This window comes from Calidris pugnax, unplaced genomic scaffold (assembly GCF_001431845.1).
Source record: "Calidris pugnax isolate Ruff unplaced genomic scaffold, ASM143184v1 scaffold38, whole genome shotgun sequence".
In the NCBI taxonomy this organism is placed as follows: domain Eukaryota; kingdom Metazoa; phylum Chordata; class Aves; order Charadriiformes; family Scolopacidae; genus Calidris; species Calidris pugnax.
In genome coordinates this window covers 17,847,773-17,867,591 of record NW_015090995.1, presented here as the reverse complement: position 1 = coordinate 17,867,591, position 19,819 = coordinate 17,847,773, and positions in this window count along the sequence as shown.

Sequence of the window (19,819 nt, the reverse complement as noted above, 5' to 3'; positions counted from 1 at the left end):
CATCGTTGGTTATGACATTCTGACAATCACCCTTATTTCAAATCATACCATTTAATGAAGGGCTAGTTCATTACTTTCTAGCAGCACATACTCTCTCAGAATGGAAGAGATGTAATCAAAGCTGGTACCGCTAAGTCTACGGTGAAAGAAAAAAAAAAACCAACAAACACAAAGATTAATTCAATTTTGGAGCTAAAACACAGAAATCACACTAGATTTCCGCTTTCAGTGGAATCCCTCCTCTTGAGGAGGGAAGCATACTGAGTATCTGAGACCTGTCAAGATCATCTCAGCTCACCTGTGAAAAAGTCAAGTTTGTTACAGGCAGGAATGAACAGATAATCAATAACAAAGCAGACACTCTTCAGGGAGGGAGGCTATTTGCCCCGATAACAGACTGAAGAAGAGAGACAGACAACTGGTGCCTAGAGACAGAGAACAGCAAAAGAATTATACCTTTGCTAACGTGGTAATCATGAGTTTATATAAACTAAGGAAACACATACTTCCTAGGTGCATGAAGCAACTAAATCCAGGAATATTTTAAAATGTAACAGGCACAGACAGTACGACAGGATAAAGACTCCCCTTTGTCACCAAGCTCTGCACCACTTACAAATGCACAAACAGCTTCAGACTATAAGGAAACAAAAGTGTTCTTGGTCTCTCCAGAGAGGTTGTTCATGTTCTGGCACACAGCTAAAAGGAAACGACCCCCCCAGTCACCTTGACACAGAATTTCTGCCTCTCAAGTTCATACTACTGTCCCCTTTCTGTGCAATCTCCCTGCAGAGCGGGAAAAATATCAGAGCTTTGCAGGTTGGTTTCTCTGGGAGGATAAAAGTCAGCGACTCAGAGGCTGCAAATACTCTTGTACACAAAAATCCCCCAAACAATCCCATCTTCTGGGATTTTCAGCTCACAGCCAGCTCTTGGTTCTCAAGGAGCAACTCCAGATCCAAGACAGAGCTTAACTTGAGGTGGGACAATAACCCTTTTGCCTAACTTCTTTTAGCCAGAATCTGATATAGAAAGAATCCATTCACTTTTGGCTATCAGGACTAAAAATGTACCAGTGCACCAATCAGAAGGAACTAAAAAGGTCTGTGCAGCAGCATTGCTTGGCAACACCTTCTGTATCACAAGTGTGAGACTGCGAGTGCTTCACCACATCACAACACTCGGGCAAGCTCTTGGTATCACAGGGCTGAGCTCTTTGATCACACACCGAGTTAGATGAGAGGTTTCATCAGAGGGGTCTAAGTAACAGCTGATGGTAATGATTTTTAAATTAAAAAGAAAGTATTGACTATTTTGTGCTGGTATATTTTCAATGGCCACTGCTGTTTCATGAGACTAATAAAATATAAAGCCAATGAAAAAATCCAGAAGCAAAATTGCAAAATTTAAAAAGTCAAAATTAAGCTAATTTTTATCCCAGAAACTAAAATTTCAGAAGAATCCCGACAGTATATTCCACTGCTTGAAAGCAGAAATGTTTCTGAACTATCAGGAACCCCACAAAACATAAATCCTGAATTTCAGCCAGCTTCAGTAAACAGTTTATCAACACTCATTACTCACAGTCAGTGTACCGCTGCACACAGCCTTAACATATGCTGCCTGACACCCAGCCTCCCAGGAAAAAGAGCGACTGCTCTAAAGATCCGGTTACTTAAGCCTGAGAGCTAAGAGACATAAAGGAGATGAATCTGTAATTATAGCCCAGTTACTATGCAAATACTTCAGCACACTATCTTGGTAAGAAATCTAGGTCTTCCCTTTCAGAACAGTTTCATTATTAGAAACGATTATTGCCTTTATTCCACCACTGTGATATTTCATGCATCTTATATAGCACAGATAAGGAGCAAACAAGAACAAACAGCTTTTACCTCTGCAATCCTCACTGGCAGCATCAAAATTACAGCTCTGAAAGGACCAGAGATGAGAAATACCCAGGGATTTTAAATCTGTGGTTAGCAGAAAGCCTGAATAATAAGTTGCATCTCATATCTTAAGACAGCAGATATTTTTAACGAGTTCATAAGGTTGCACGCAGTTAAACCCGCAAAGGTCAGACACACAGTGATTCCTCGTGTCATGCAAGTGGTGAGGCTATAATGGATCGTTAACATGTTGTCCTGGCTGCAAACAGGTTTTTTTTTTTAAAGCCTGTTTTCTTCTGCTAGCACTCTTGACTGTGTTCGTGTGATAGAATTAAGGCAGGATTTTCACCAAGGAGTACATATTAAAATGGGTGGTGCTGTCTGAAGCCTGGCTGCAGTTCCAGCCCCAGTAAGGAGGGTGGTCGGGAGCAGGCAGCCAGGGGCCAGGAATGGGCTCATAGAGAGTTTGCTATTCTACACAATTACTGCTGACAGGCACCAGGGCTGACGCTGGATGCACCAGGACGAATGCTGTGCAGACACAACTGGGCTAAGCACACTGCACTGGATAAGCACATCAGACCTAGCTATGCATAGCATGGTTTTATCTCTAGTGTGGGCAAGCTGCTTTAAAGCAGCTTGGCTGAAACATAATTCAGAAAGGAGGAAAAATCCAAAAGCAAAGGCTTGCCATTGAAAATGTCCTGCACCTTAGCCACAACTTCATTATCTCACATTCACTGGGCTACTTCAAACATTCAACATGTTATTCACAGCCACACAGTTTTCACAGAATCAGCAGAGGAAGGAAAAAAGATGCTTAAAAAGAACTTTTCTGCTCAAGGAAGTGAAAAAGCAAGCCATCCTGTCCACTTCATCTAGTCCCTCACATTTATTAAGGGTAAAATAATTTCTCTCTCCTCACGTAAATTGAGCATATACAGCACCTCTCCCCAGAGCACCAGAAGCCTCAAGGGCAGCCTAGATTAGGCTTACAGGGCTGATGCAACCTTGTGTGAGGCATTACTTCATGAAGAAGTGAGTTAGCAACACGTTTTTTGCAAAATATTTGGTTCCATCTTCTGTCATGCAAACAAAAGCGGTAATTGTGGGGACATCTGTTTTGATTTTTCTGTGCTGCTGCCTCTTCCTTAGATGTAAGCACCGTGTCAGACAACTTCCAAATGACATCTCATCCCGCAAATGAGTATTATGGTTGATCATTAAAGATTGCTACACTATTTGCTAAAAGGATAAAAGAGATCTGGACAAAACATGCATAATAGTATCCGATATACGGAAACAGATGTTTTTATGGAGTGCTGGATAAATTCACTGCATTTTTTTGCATTTCTCTGCTTGCTATCTTTTCTCATTCGAGGGACAGATCTGTATTAGTTTCCATACAGAGAGCATATTGTTCCACATGTTCTACAGCTCCTGAATCACACTAATTTGTATTACTACATTTTTAATTTAATGATTGATATGTTGGCTTTGCAAACTGACTGTCAGAATAATTCATATAGTATTAAAAAACCCAAGCGTACAGTAGTTTTATTAATGCACCCTTAAAGAATAATGAAACCTTCAGCCTCGCTCTAATGAATTCTGGTGAAACACTTATGAATGATACTATTCATATATGCCTGTCCCTCAGGTGGGGAGGAGGGTGAGGGAAGGAGCAAGGAACAAAAAAAGCAAAAAATTTCTAGTGATAAAATGGAAACATTTCTGAAATAACCTTCAGATATTAAGTCCTGGTAGGAGAAATGGCAGCTTCAAACATCCACTTATTTATTCCCCTGCACCGCAGGATTATGAAGGATTGTTTCTTGGTTTGTTTCATTTAAAACCCCAGGCACCACTGTTCCAGGCTCTCTAACAGTACCAAGGCAAGATCTATACACCTAAGGTCAAGTCCTGAAGCCCTAAATCAGTTTTTCAATTGAGGTTTTGCTTCAGGGGCAACTACTGTTCTCAGCCCCGTACCCCTGGCTCCGGGGACTCATCAGCACACTATGAACATGATGCATGTGAGTACAGGAAGGTTTGAAGCCCTGCGTACAAGGAAAGTACACATAATGCATGTGTTGGATTTGCTTTCAGATGGCCTAGCTATGTATGACCAAGAGAGGAGAGGAATGAGATTAACTACCAGCCATTGTGAGGCTCCTTTCTATATTTCTGCCTAAGGATACTGTAGTACAAACTTCTGATATTGCACTGCAAAATACCAACACGTTGCGACAGAAACGCTTTCCCCAAAATATCTGAAGTTTAATAACTTTCACTAAGTTTAAGACAGAGTTACAAAGCACATACTTGGATTCCTACCTGCTGTTCGCATGTCAGGAAGTATTATGCAGGAAGTGGAATGTGGTTATAGTGTCCAGGCCAGTTGAAGGAGAGACTCAATCAATAACGTTACAAGAACAGACAGATGAGAACACCTCTTCTGTTAATACTTTGCTTCCGGCAACCTGCATAGGACTTCAGAATAAAATCAAAACTCCAGGAGACACACTGCTTGTTTCCCTTCAATCACAGCACTGTACCGAGAGCTCATGTTTAAGGGCTTCTCACACAGTGAGAAGTGTTTTGTTTCAAAAACACTCAGCCCAACCCAAACAAAACAAAACAAAAAAACCCAACAACCTCCAAGATGTTACACTGACCTAGCAGAGAACAGATCTGGAAATCCTGTTTGATGACTGTAGGCAAGGAAGGATTCAGGCAGTAGCTTTGAGAAGGGCTGACTTCTTGCAGGGTGCCTCAGCCCCCATCCTGCTCACGACAGTGTGGAACATAGTGTGGTACCTTCAAGTACCAAAGCACCATGGCCTCCTCTATTTCTTTTGCAGCATTTTATCTTCCTCTCAGGTGTAAGATGAAACAGAGTTTCTTCTTCACTATCTTCCAAAGGTAATGAATGTAAGAGTGAGGAACTGGACTTTGGATCTTCCTCTCAGGTGTAAGATGAAACAGAGAGTTTCTTCTTCACTATCTTCCAAAAGTAACGAATATAAGAGTGAGGAACTGGACTTTGGTTATCTGTCACATCCTGATCTCCAGAGACTCACTCCTTCAGGGACCTTTGGATTTCTGAGATGGATGGGACACTAAGACCTAGAAGTAAAAATTGTCTGAAGATTGTTGGGCCTCCTGCATAGAAAACTCTCCAAGGTCTTAGAAGCTGACACCAGAGCAACCCAGCACAAAGGGCAGCTGACTGAATTCCCAGAAGATGTAGCTTTTTCTGGTCTCTGCAGTGGATATGTAAGGGATGTGGTACCGCCCTAATCAACACAGGCTACGCCATCAGAGACAACTTGCCCATTCAACTTTGCCAGAGTTTATACAGTTATGTTAAAAACAATATAAAACTACCCAGGTGTAGGGTAGTTTTTTTGCTGAAAATTGCTGAAATATGACAAAAAGTGCAGAGAGATAAATAGAAGAAAGTGTAAATCACAGAGGTTGCGTGCTGCAGAACGCATCCCTTCGGTGGCCAACGTTCAGACACGTTGTTGAGAGGGATGGAAAATTGCAGCACACTTCTAAACTTCATTTCCTTGGTGCGTATATGGGGTAGCACACACTGCCTGGGTGAGAATATCTTCAGTTTGATTCAGCTGCACTGTACAGCACAAGTAGGAACAATCACTGGCAGCAGAATTCCCTGGGAGAAGCCCACTGCTTGATCACCCCTCTTGAAATAGCCCTTCCACCCAAGGCCTGGGCCCCACCACAGCACTCCACGGAGTGACACCACGCTGCACCACAGAGGTGGGGGCAGGAAGCACCCCTCCTGGCAAACTACAGCTCCTCTGAATCAGGGTGCCACAATAAGGAAAACTTAATATTTTATGACAGTTCATTTAACCGAAATACTGCATGCAATTCAGACACAACAGGTCCGACAGCCAGATCTATTTCTGTTGTTAACCTTTCCAATCACTTACCTGTGAAAACTCCATCTCTCTCTCTCTAAATTAACAACGATCATGGAAACTAAAAGCTGTCTGAATCCCTTAATGACAAGTAAAGGATGTTTTCATTCTGCAGCTCCTGACTACCAATGTAAAACCAAATTGCAGCCAAATTTGCAATTGCAAATAGTGCTAAATTGTTACTGATTCCAGCACTTGGACCTCAAAGAGGAAAATTGTTTTCAAAGAAATCACAAGAGAACGGAATAAATACTGGGAGTACATTTTAACAGTAACAAATATCAGTGCAATTGACCAAATTCTGGCAAAGTTTTCCCAAGTAATTTCAACAATATTTCAGCTGCAGATGAGGAATAAGAAAAACATCTCAGAAAAAGAGGTATTTAAAGGCAACTTAAAGCTTTACTCATTTTTTTATGTCAGCCACGTGCCAAGATAGGCCCTCACATGGTTTTCTCTGCTTTATTGCATTTGGTAACACTGCTCAGTTCCTCCCCTAAAAGAGGACCCACTACGATGCAAAGGCTTGCTCTGCAAAAGCTATAGTGCTTTTCTGTTTTCTTTATGCTCCACATCATACAATTTTACCAGAAAATTGTATGTCTTTACTCTTAAGAGTGAGTAAACAATACAGCAACAGACCATGAATGCTGTTATAAGGTGTATAAGGTTCCTCGTAATATTAATGGCACAGTAGGACACAGACTTTTTTTTTCAGAAATGCACCAAAAAATCCCAGCAATTACAAAAAAAAAAAAAAAAAAAAAAAAAAAAAACACACTGCGTCCTTTTAGGGCAACACATTTTTTTTTTAAAAAAAACCCAAAAAAAACCCAGAAAAAAAAAAAAAAAAAAAAAAAAAAAAAAAAAAAAAATCACTCGCTGCCTTTTTGGGGTGGGGGAGCAGGGGGGTTGGAGGACCAACAGGGGATGGCTCAGGCTTTCTTGTAATTGTACTGACATCCTACATCAACATAAAAACACTTGGGTCATGCGTGACACCGTACTGCCAGATGAGAGACGTGCTTACTGGCTCCTACAAAATTGTTATGACATTACTAGTAAGAATTATTCAAGACTGTAATCCTGATCTATAAGACAAAGCCCAGTGCAGTCAAAACAAAACAGCAACAAAACCCCCTCCGCAATGAAGCTGACAAGGAAGCCAAAGCCAGTGGCCCAGAAGCCCCGGTGCACGGTTGTTGGTACACATGATGGGAAGGGGATGACGGGAGGCCACTGAAAGTGCAAGGAGGTACCAGCTTCTCCACTTGTCTGGAAAGCACCTTATTAAATACACCAAATCAGTAGATAGGAGTCCCTTCCAGCTCTTGCGTGTTTTTCTTCTGACTGCTATGAAATTGGTTCTATTTTAGTGTAGTAAAGCAACAAGCTGTACTGAGTCAATACCATACAGAACCTACAGATACATTTTTCTCTGCCCTTGCCAACTCACCTGATGCATTCTGCATCCTCTACAGAAAATCAGATGTCACTTACTCTTTGAAAGACTGGGAAAAGTATCTGCATCATGCCACAAAATTACCAGTGGAAAAGAATTCCAAGCCAGTAAAAAAAATAATCCAGTTTATGTTGAAAAAATACATTAACAGGTATTGGCAAGAAATTAAGTAAGAAATTGGTCCTGCTTTTAACTCTTGTATTTACTCATTCAGGAACTGGAAAAAAATCCTGAAAGTTATATTTAGGTGCAACCATCAACAAGCACTAATTGTACAGCAGAACTTGGAATTGTTTTAGAAACCACCTCAATTGCTCATATTTTTAGCAAGAAATCTTCTTAATATATATAAACAAAGAAACCCTTTCCAATGCTAGCGGCCCTATCATTTCCTGATTTAGACTACCTGAACAAAATATACCTTACCCTTGTCTCAGGGTGGTTACTAGTAAAAGCTCTCCCACTGACCTGCCTAGCCCTCTTCCTAAGGATATTCTTTGAAGGTGAGCAATGAGTTTATTCTTCCTGATCTATGCAATTGCTTCTTTATCACTGTCAAATAGCGTTAGTCAATTTGTGGTTTTGTGGCAGGCGTACTTTTCTATTAAAAAGAATTAGAGGAACCGCTTCCTCCACCTCAGGCTGAGTAATTGTAAAATAATCATAGTTTCTGTGAACATGGGGATGATTTAAAATGGTATTTTAGTGGTTCCAAATTTTACTGAAAGTCTCTAATGAATGCCATATTCAGTCCTCAGCCACAACAGGAACATAGTGCCTTCACCCAGGGAGATGTTAGCAGCCCCACACATTCACTTGAACCCTGCCAACGAGCAGTACAAATTTGCAGTTTCTGTTTGTTCATACCATTTTTACACTGTAAATTTATAACAAAAGGGGAAGGAGATTCATACTGTTTTGGTAGAAACTCAGTATTTCTGAATTATAAAAACCTGCCCCTGCCACCCAGCAGGCCTTTCAGTTTGAAACCATTAAATAATCTAGACCAGTTACTACCCTGTCAGATCTCTGTTCATTAAAGTGACTTTCAGTAAGTGCCTTTTGGTACTCCAGTAGTGCCAAACAAAAACCTAATTAGTATTTTAAAAAACTAAGCAGGGTGAAAGAGAACAAAAAAAATGTTTCTAGAAGTTTTCATTCTAACTCCACTTATCTATTCACTGAAAAAGTGACAAGTGTCACCACATCACAGTATCTGTAATGTGCATACTGTATCTTTACACAACAACTTTTCTCTTTAACCAGAAAAAGAACAAAGGAAGATAAAGATAAATGTAATATTAGTGCTGGATTTATGTGCTGCAGTAGAAATAAGATGAATACACAACTATCGGGCTTGTCAAAGACATATTTGGGTAGCGGCAAACACTCACATTTCAGAAAACGGGCTACAGTCTCTCGTCTGTCAGATGAAGTGCAGATACAAGTTCAACATTAAAACAAAAAAATAAAAATCCAAGATGAAAGTAAAAATGTGAAAAAAAAAATCCAAAAAACTCCAAGCACTTTCAGGGAAATTCATCGCTTTCTAAAGAGAACAATCAGCTCCAAGCGCTGGTGTCTACTTTGCAGTACATTCAGACAGATCTAGTCTAGCAATAACACGCTGCAAATACTTCCTGAGCTTCACTAGCCCCATGCTTCTTGGTCTCCAATTTTTTTTTTTTGGAACATGCAAGTTTAAGGTTGATTCAGTTCTCCTCTGCAAAACCCTTTATTTTCAAAGGTTGTATAGTTGGATTTACAGTGGCTGGTTATTGCAAGGAGAAGGAGAGGGAGGAGAGTGTAATCCTACAAGCCTAGGAAAATTGCAAGAATAAATCATGATGGAGACTTTTTCTTTTATTACATTTACTTTTAGAAAAACAGTATAAATAAAGACTGCAAACAAGAATGAAGCAGGAAACAGGAATAATCCTTTCTTCTATTCCTGCTAAGGCGTATTCTGTCTTTACTCTAGAAACGCAGCACTCTCAAAATCTATTAATATTCCTCGTTTTCCCTAGCTAACTGTCATTATTACGGAAAGTGAGAAATAGCTGTCAAGCTCAAAAGCAAAACCAAGCACATTCTAAATCCCCTACAGCCACGCTTGCTCCATGTAAGGACATTGCTGCTATTATGGCAGCAAGCAGAGTAAATAATTTTAAAAAATAATTAAAAATGTTAATAATTAACAATCCCAAAGCACCCTGTTTTGTTTGTTTTTTTTTTTTCACCCAGTTTGTTCTCCAAACGGAAGCAGGGATGTTTTATTCTACCCAGTGCTTATCAATGCCCAGGTCACAGGGGACTAGGAAACTTAGATCACATAGCGTGTATTCTATTAGTGGGAGAACACATTCAAACAAGACAAAAATCTATACCCAAATGGAACGATCAGCATGGACTCATCAAAATGGAAGGCTGTGCTCAGAGATGTCTGTGTGCTTCCATCCTGAGCACTCAAAGGACCAAGCACAATCCATCAGCCTTCGAGAACTTCGCCCTTCTTGGCTCCAGAGAGCAACTACGGGAGAAGAAATATGAATGTCTTCTCACGAGAAGCAGACTTAAATACAGTCTGGAATTGGTTCATTAGTTCATATTCCAACCGTAGGGTCAGACTTTAATGACGAGGCCAATGCAAGCCAGTAACTTCCAGTCATAATCACAAATTCAGTGCCGCGCCGACATGGCTAGAAATAAAACAGGCTATTTCACTACTCCCAGCTTTCTGGGAAATGTACTTTTAATCTGTCCAGCTGAAAGTCATTTCAAGTCACTTAGGGTTAATAATTCTTAGCATAGCTCAGATATTAAAATGCTCTGAACACACAACCGAGGCTGGACCTCCAGTAATACCTTCTTGACAGTTTTTCAAAATGGACTGGCACCCAAAATGCAGAACACTTCTGAAAATCTGGTCCTCCTCCTCTGCCTACCATGCTGAAGTTGAATCTTCCACCCAAAGACCTTGGAAGAAGACTCTTTACACTTCACCTTCCCCTATGTTCTTACTCAAGGGAGGACCTTCGCTGCTGGAAACTGGCTTTTCTAAATATCATGATTGTGACCAAACCGTTAAGTCATCCTGCTACAATTGTTTTAATGACAATTAAAAGGCCCTATTTCTGATCATTTAAAAGTACATTAAAATTCAGCCCTAAGGCAATGAACAACTAGCAAAAGAGTAGCAGTCCCAATGAAATTTAGGATTTCCTTGTCTTTCTGTTTTTTTATTTGCCAAGTAACCTCAGAGAAGCAGGGTTTGTGAAGGGAGGTAATGCACTTCATTAAACCAAATGATGCAGCCAGGAGAAGCAGACAAGCTTCCAGAGACACAGTTCCTTCAGGTCAAACATTGTAATAAAATAAAATGAAATAATTTTCAAAATACTGCAGAAGTGTACTTATCTCCAGTGATAGCAAATGTGCTTTTGAGGTTTACCACTGCTTATTAAAGCCTTTACAGTTTGGTTTGGGAATGGATGCAAGCTCTGCACAGCACTGGAGCAGAAGACTTCTCCATTTGAGTTTACGTACCAGAAAGAGCATAGACTCAGAATCCTTGGTCTGTGCAGCAAATTTCCATTATATACAGGGCAATCCAAATATTTTCCCCTGCAGCATTTCAAAATATTTTCTTGGAAGTAATTTAATTCCTCCCAGGATGTTTTAATTTTGTTTTTTCTTAATGCATAAAGAAATCATACGTGGAAACATCTTCCCCAGACTCACACCTCAGCCTTTCATTATTCCCACCATCTTTCCAGTCACTTGTGAAAATCCTACGTGGGACCTTACATCTGCACTTGTTACTATTCTGGAGCTACTGTGGGTTTGTTAAATCACAAAATCTGAACAGAGCCACTTTCCATGGTGGTCAGAAAAAGTGAAGGGAGGAAGGCTCCGCTCACCTCCCCCATGGAACCCCTGGTGCCCTTCACTCCTGGGCAGGGAAGCGGCTGCTCAGTCCCAGCACCCGCAGGCTGAGCCCCAGCAAACCACGGCAGCCTCAACACTGAGACGGGGAAGAGCTCGACGTTGAGCCAAGGCTCAGAGATGGAGGAAAGCGAAGAGCTCGACGTTGAGCCAAGGCTCAGAGGTGGAGGAAAGCATCCCTTCTCCCAGGAAAGAAATCCCTTCTCCCAGGAAGCCATGAAGGGCTTGTGAGGACCCTGTGCCTGCAGCACTCAGCAGGACAGGGAATGCTGCTGGAGTACAAAGAAAGACTAGAGGACATCCTGACTTGACACATATGGAGCACATTTGCTTTTTGGCCTTTCATTTACCTGCTCTCTCTCATAAAATATGTGTTTTCTCCTTCAAAACAGTTGCTTTAATATTCTGTGTTATAATGAAACACAGTGAAGAAATTACAAGTCTTTGGTCTCTTTTTGGCATATTAGCTTTGAAAAAGGGGAAAAGAAGTTCAAGTGATCATTTGAAGGATGTGAGGTCTAATCACACTCCCCTTCTTCCTGCCAGGTTTCACCACACTTAGAGGGTATTCTGGAAGGCAGAAAGCGTCTCTTACTGTGCTCTGTCATTTTTGGGTGCAGCATTTCAACAGCTACTGCTGGTTTGCTTAAAGAGAGAACAAAGATGCTACTAAATTCTGATTTTCTCAACTCCCTGAGGCTCTGTTATGAAGTATTTAGTAAGTGACAGCGATCTCATTTGTGACATTCTTATTTCTAAGTTTGTACTGATAATCCCTCATGGTGTTAAAAGGAGCCCAGACATACCAAGGGCTTTGGCTTTTAGGCAAAATATAAAAACTATACCCTTCTGCTCTCAGGAATGACAAACTCCTACACAACCCAGCTGTTAAGGTTAGTGTCCTGGCTAAATTTCCCCCTGAGCCACTGTCATCCTTTCTGCTTACTCCTCCCTGAGTCTTTTTTCTTCTACCCAAGGGAAGATTAGGCAGTAAAAACTCAACTCACAAGTTGTCCCAAAGCCATGTGTCACAGCACTGGGCTCAGAGAGCCCCACAGTGTTTATACCATGCTGAATCCAGGACAATAAAAGGTGTGATCTACACATATCATTAAATCCTTATTTGGAAGCTTTATAGGACTAAAAATACTATATATATGGTACAATGAAATGTAAATACACAACTCCACTGAATATAAACTTTATATAGTAACCTGGAAAGTGAGTCCCTATGTAACAGTGGCTTCAGATGTGGAAGGCGGCAGCAGCGTGACAACATACACCAAAATACTCATTTAGTTAGCACTAGGCTTAGTGCAACCCTCTGATAAACATGCAAGAGTTAATGCAAGGTCTTTGCTTGCACCCTGCTAACACAGTCACTTCAATCCTGCATAAACCTGGGGCTGCCAAAAGCAGTGCCACGTCCCCCAGCCTGGCTGGCTGGCCCCTGACCCTTGCCTAATGGGGCAACCTAGATTAGCCAACTGAACAAGCTGAAAAAGGCTCTCCTCTTCCTTTTGGTGGGTCAGTTTTTAGCCAGCTCACCCCACAGATAGAGAGATGGTAGTTCCAGGACAAGGGAAGTGGGCAGGAGTGAGGGGGTAGGGACACCACCAGCTCAGGCTTCTCCCACCAACTGCAGATTCAGAGAGATCTGAAACACAGAGCTGCTGTTTGCTGAATTCACACTCTCTATGTGACTTGTGCTTTTCTGCAAGCTCTTCAGGATTTGCTTTAGGCTTCTCTCAACACTGGCTCAGTAACTAGTCAAAAGAAGCCACTGCCTGATCACCCACTGGCACATCTGTAATAGCGTGGCATCTGACTGATACAGATTTGCCAAGGAGACCTCAGTCTTCATCTGGGGAACTGAGGCACATCCTCTTCACCGCAGAATTCTTTTATTCCCCCTTGAACATATCAGCTAGTATTTTTGCACAACTGAATTGTATCCTAACTTTAGTACCCTACATCTCAAAGTCATTAAAATCTTCTCATATAACACTCTAATCTTCCTCTTTACTGACTACATCACCTAAACTTGGGTAAATGGCAAATTTCATTAGCGTGCTCTCAAATTTTTCATGAAGTTCCTCAGTGAAAATGTTAAATATGATCAGGCCCAAGTTAAAGCAAGTTGAGTTTCAGATTCAACTTCCCCCGTTGTTTTGGATCTGAAACCTGAAACTGAACCAAAGCTAATCTATTCAAATAACCCGTGCAACACACTGTACACCTAGGGCACCAACATTTAAGGCAGGAAACAGCAAACACATAGGTTTGCTTCATGTACTAATTTGAGTTGCTGCTGTGGGGTTTTTTTCCCCCCTGACAAATAAGTGTAAACTCCAATAAGTTGATAGGCCTTTTCTCATATTTAGAGCATTCATCTAGAGGCTGACTTTAGAGATTTGTCTATCAATTGTTCACACTTGGTGCTGCCCTGAACTGATCACCCCTTTAATTAACCATGTTAAACTAGCTCCCTGAAGCTTATGATGCTTCTGTCACTCGCCTGTGGGTTTCCTCTTCACTACAAGCCTGAGTGCTTCCATTAAGTTTACAGTGAGAAGGAACCAACAGAGGAAATGATGAAGGATATCCCTGGGCTCCATTTGAAAGAACTGTTAAAGAAAGGCTTCACAGCAAAAGAGAATTTAATAAAATAGCGCTTTTTTTTTTCTTTGATACCTAGCGAAGAGAAAACAGAGAGAATATATTTGGTTTTGCTCTATTTAAAATGTTTTTTGTTATAGCAAAACAAAAATTACCAGGCAATATCTCACCGTCATGGAGGACGTAGTGTATTCACCAGTTGTAATATTGTAGTCCCCTGACCTGGTGTATCCATAGTGTCATCTTTGAAAATGTGAATATTAACATCACATGCATGGGAAGAACTTGGAAACAAAGAAAAGCTTATTGGATTGTAGATAGTTAGACTATATCCTTATAGAATCTTCTGAAAAGTCTTGCCTATATTTTAAGAACACAGTGGCCACCTTGGAGATCTACAAAATTTTGTCAGGTCAGTATTTATGGCATCATCATTATCTCCTTTAATGAGCACTGTAAATGATGAAGTGTCAAACAATTAACACATTTCTCCTAGTCTTGCACTTAGGATAACACATATTTCCCAAGAGTGGGAAAGAATTTATTTGGCTTTCTTTCAATTTGTGCAACAAGGGTACAAATCTAGCCTCAAGAGCAGCAAGTCTGGTACATCATTACCACTTTCTGCAGGTACACATTTAAAAGTTAGGAAGACTTCTGCCTGAGCTCACTAAATTAATAATGATGAAGCAAATATGACTGTTGGCAAATATGCATTTTGTAAAATGAGCTAAGTGTTTTAGCGCCTTGAAAAAGTAATGGCAGTGATTTGAAAATACTCTTCCTCCTTGCCTTCCGCTGAACAAAACCAAAAATAATCATAAACCTTAATAGCTCTAGGTGAATTTATATATTTTTCAGTGCTTAATGCTATATGCAGCCACCATCTTTCTTTGGCCAAACATTACCTTTTTTACAAGCTATGATACAGAATAAGCAATATGTGGGTGATTTAGAGCTGGAACAGATAGATATAAGCAAGAACCTCTGCAAATTCAATGGAACCAGCTTGCTGGAGCCATGTTCCCATTCCGCGTGTGCAACTCCTCTGGGTAAAGCAGAAAGTAATTCAGCTCCCTCTAATAAAGTCTCCTTTTGTGCACCAAACACAACTTGAAGCAAATTGCAACATCCCTGTTTCTCTTATTGAAAAGAGAGAGTTTGGCCTGCCAGCAAATGCAAACTGGAATGCAACGTGCCAGCTCTGAACAGCTGTATGTATCCCACTTCTCCCGAGGCTCCATCACATGCCACATGCCAGTCACCATAATTAGTGAGAGTTAGAAGGAAAACTCACAGTACAGTTAGGAAATGTACAGCATTATACATAAATAAAAGATTACTGCTCCCCAGTGCTCTTGTCTCTTCTAATTCCTGTTTTTCCTCCCCACAGACCAATAGCAGTCTTGAATTCTGATGCAGCAAAGTGTGGTTCAACCTCAGGCATTTTGTGAGGCAGAGAGCAATTAATTGGTCTTAAAGCAATACATAACAACACACACTTTTCTGGCAGGGAAATGGCCACCTGAAGAGTTAAGTTTGGCATTACTACGAACTTTAACCACAGATTTTAAAGTTTACTTTATTTATCTTTCCCCAATGTGAAGTAACTGCTGCCCAATTCATCTAAGCATTTAAATATGGTTTTAACTCTAACCTGCTCACACAATCTATGGAAGTTGAAGGACAATTCAGGAAGTTGCTGAATAGAGCTCGGACGAATTATGGATTAGGTGATAAGTCTTGATAGGAGAAAATACAGTAAAGTTTTCATTTGTGAATGAATGAAACAGGAGCAGTTGTGTTGTGCCCCTTATAAGAACTAATGAACTCTAATACAGTTGCTAATTTGTCTTTTGTTTCCTGAAAACACAGACAGACGCACAAAAATGGAGCAATAAATGGCAGATACGGATGCAAAATTCTACCCTTCCCAGAGCCACCACTCACAGAAGGATTATTCTGTTTTGCCTTTGGAAAATCACTATCAAATCTGTGCTTCCTTATGCCGAGGGCAGGGATGGGCACACCTAGTAAAAAATGAAGGACGTTCAACATTTTTCTGGTTTTATTTTCAGAAGATCCATGGTTGACAGAACATATGAGACACAGCAAGATGGACAGTATGCCTAGATCTTTCAAATTTACAACTGTCAAAATTGTTAAACTAAACTATTTTTAGAGAAATTACAATTTGGAACTGGCATGTTGATTCCACACAGTTGGAGCCTGCATCAATGCCAGTGAACGTACTTTGATTTATTGCTCTTTTATTCAGGTCAGGAACCATAACCTCAGGAGCAGTCAATTCATCGGTCTTAGTGTTCTAGACAAGAGGTGAATGTGGCCTTCAGAATTAAAACTGTTTATGCTATGAAGGAGAGGACAATCTTCAAAGGGCTGAAACAAGTTTTCTCTAATTAGCTACAACCAAATTTGACTGCAACCTACTGAAACAGACAACAGGGTAGAAAAATAGAACTGTTCAACATGTTTAAGGGAAATGAAGTCTGGAAACTGGGAATAAGCTTGAGTGTTAAAAAAAAAAAAAAAAAAGAACACCACCAAAAACCAAACCAAACTTGAAGAGAAACACTAAAGAAAAAAATTAAAAGCTGAGAGATGATTAATTCTAAGCATAAATCATTCCTTAGAAAAACAGGGACTGGCAGAATTTTAAGACGGTGGCAGTGGAAACATCCTAAAGATCTCGAAATTGATATAGAAAACAGTGAGCTTCTGACAACAGTTAATTTCTCTCATCCATACAACTTCAGTTCAAATGCTACTTCTGCATTCTCTATGCTTTGATCAATAATGTACCAGTACCTGAAGTACAAGCAGCAGCATCTGAATCTCAAAGAAAAGAAAGTAAGCCAAACCCACCCTGTAGATAGAGTAGAGGGAGGTACTAAGTAGTCCATTGGAGAACAGCAATGGTTCTCTAAATGCCCTTTCTCGAAGCAACAGCACGGAAGTTGGCAGTTACACAAGGAAAATTAGGAATGTAAACATCCATCGCTCCCAACAAAACCAAGAGAGTTCATTCAAGTCTTCCTGATGACATGTGTAATAACAGGAGGCATTTACTGCAGTGTGCTGAGTAAAAGAATTGTCTTGATTAGTGCTGCTAGGAGACAATGAAAAGAAACTTGATCTTTGTGGCAACCTGACAATTCACTAACAACTGCTCTCAGACTGATGGTGGCTAAGTTTGAAAAGCCTAATGTTGTGACAGGTGTCAAGAAGACGCATATAAAAAAAGGCAATCTTAAAACAAAATCCATGAAAATATAATAAACCTTTAAACCTGGCACCATTCCTTTAAAGTGAAAACAATTAAGCACCATTTTAAGCAAAGTAGCCAAGGGGAATGACAGAAATCAAACATTCTTATTTCCAGATTAAGTAACATTAAGAGAAGAAAAACACAAAACACAAAGAATAAAAAGGATTGGTTCTGCATTGCTAAACCATAAGGGACAAAACACAGTGTTGGCATAACATTTTTCATTAACTACAGCAAAAGCAAAATGTACATATCAGTGTTACACATCCTTTTCTTGCCTAAGGCTCTGATTAAGTTCCCCAAACTTCCTTTGCTCTACAGCTTTTAATGCACCACCACAGATTTTTCTGCTATCATTGAACATGTCAGAGAAATATCTCTGCAGCACGCTAAATCTAGGTTAAGAATCATGGAGACAAAGAATTCTATTTTCTTATTTGGTATATTAAAATGGCCATGGTAGGGGATATTTTTTTCTAGTCAATATGTGAAATAACTATCTTGGGTTTGTTGCAGCGTCAGCCATAATTGATTATTTGATTGATAATGGCCACTGGAGAATTTCTGTTGCAGAAGAAAATGTCCTGATATGAATCTGATACAAGTGGCATTGTGTCCTCCCCAAATAAGTCCCTTTCAGTTTCTGGTGTATACCAGAAGGGAACACAGCAGAGGAAAATGCGGTCTATGGGATTTTACAGAAGCACAAGAATGATTCCTTAATTTTTCATCTCACAGCATCTCCAAACTGTAAAATGTTTCCTTGACAAAATTCCCTTTCCTTCCCAGAAGGCCGGAACACTTACAACCCAGTATAACTGCTCTATCAGTCTTTCCTACGGCAGGAAAATACGACTCCTGACACAGATGTCCAGACTGTTAAGGGCTGAATAGTTACTGGTACATGTATCTAGACAACACCACACGTACCATCAGGTGCTTATAACTTCTCCTTGAGTAGTTCTAAAAAGAACTTTTCCCTCCACTTTTTCAGGGTCCAGGCAGAAGGTGGTGAATGCATGAAATAGCGTGCACTATAGCGTACGCAGAAATAATATAGTGCATATAGATAATATAGGTGTAATACATGAACAAATATTGTTAACAAATTTTCCTTTGCAAGTATGATTTCTACTGTGCAACATAATTAGAATTGTGTCTACTTCAGCTCTCTCCAACCTCATGAATTTTTGGGAAGCGGGATAATATTTCAATATCAATAAAACAAGACCAGCTGTTAAACTGATACAGGAAACATCTTTGGCCAGTAGCAAGTGAAATTTTCCCTGCAGCATGAAGGAATTTTTATTCAGTTTCAGAATGATGTTACGTGCATTTGCCTCGCACGCGTACTCCCTTCACAAAGACACATGCTCCCTAACAGAGGGACAAACCGCATCTAAAGCTTTCTCATCCTCCTCCACAGGATATTACAGAACAGCTGCAAAATTTGGATTTCAGATGTACAGATGGCTGTGTTAGAGGAAAGAGAGCACATGGATTTCTTCTATCCTCCACTGCCTGTTCCGGGAGGTTGCCTGTGATTCTCCGACAGCCCCAGTTCTACCAGTATCTAGGCAGGAATTGGGTGAGTGATTCATGCCTAAAGGTGAAACTGATGGAAAAATGGGGGTGATTTGCATTTCTCACCAAACCAAAGGGGAGGAGAAAAAAATCCCACAGTGACAAGCATCAGCTACTGAATGCTCAATTCTGCTAACTGTACTTCTGATTGTACCTTTTACCTGACATTTCTGCAAGCACCTCAGTAAGCCAATCGTATTTAACACAGGTGAGTAAAATTTAGTATTATTTTAGGTTTTTGTGGCAAAATTTGTTCTTAAAGTATTGGATTTACGTTGGTATGGAGATGAATATAAGAATACTGAGCCATATACTTCATTTTAGTTTTCAAACATTGACTGACTTTTTCAGGCACCGTTAAAATCTTATTTATGCACTGAATTTAGCATGCAAACGCACAATTTGTGTACGCTGTCAATCTTAGTGCCACTAAGATAATGTCTTAGGATAGAGGCCCACAGACACAAGGTCTTGTCACACCTACCAGGAAAAAACAAAACAAAAAAACCCAAATAAACAAAAACCCCAAAAGAGCTGTTTGTTCCAATGAGGTTCCTACACTGTGCCCCTCCCCACAGAATCAAAGGATAAGGTACAATGGCATTTATAATGACCACAAAGGAATAAAGATATTTTATCATTATTTGGGAGTGTTACAGTCAATTTTATACTACTAAATATATTATCCTCAAAAGAATAGCCTGAGGTTTAGACAACCCAATTAGTATTTGAGCGTGTGCTTAATCAATCTGTGTATAGTCCAAGTTAATACATGGTCCAATATAACTGTTTTGACATCTAGGCCAGAATTGCAGAACCAACTATTTGCTTTGATGACATACTGATGTCAGGTCCTCACCACGCCTCCTGGAGGCTGCAAAGTATTATGTTGTTTTCTTTCTCTCCCTTATTTTGTTTATGTATCTCTGAATTGCCAAAATCTGCCTAGAAACAGAATGGAGGGAACTAACATAACAGGGAAAGTCAGCATTTCAGAACAATTCAGAAGTCACAAATATTAATAATAGGGTTTTTCAGGAGGTCAACATCAGGAGACTTTCAACAAACTTCCGAATTC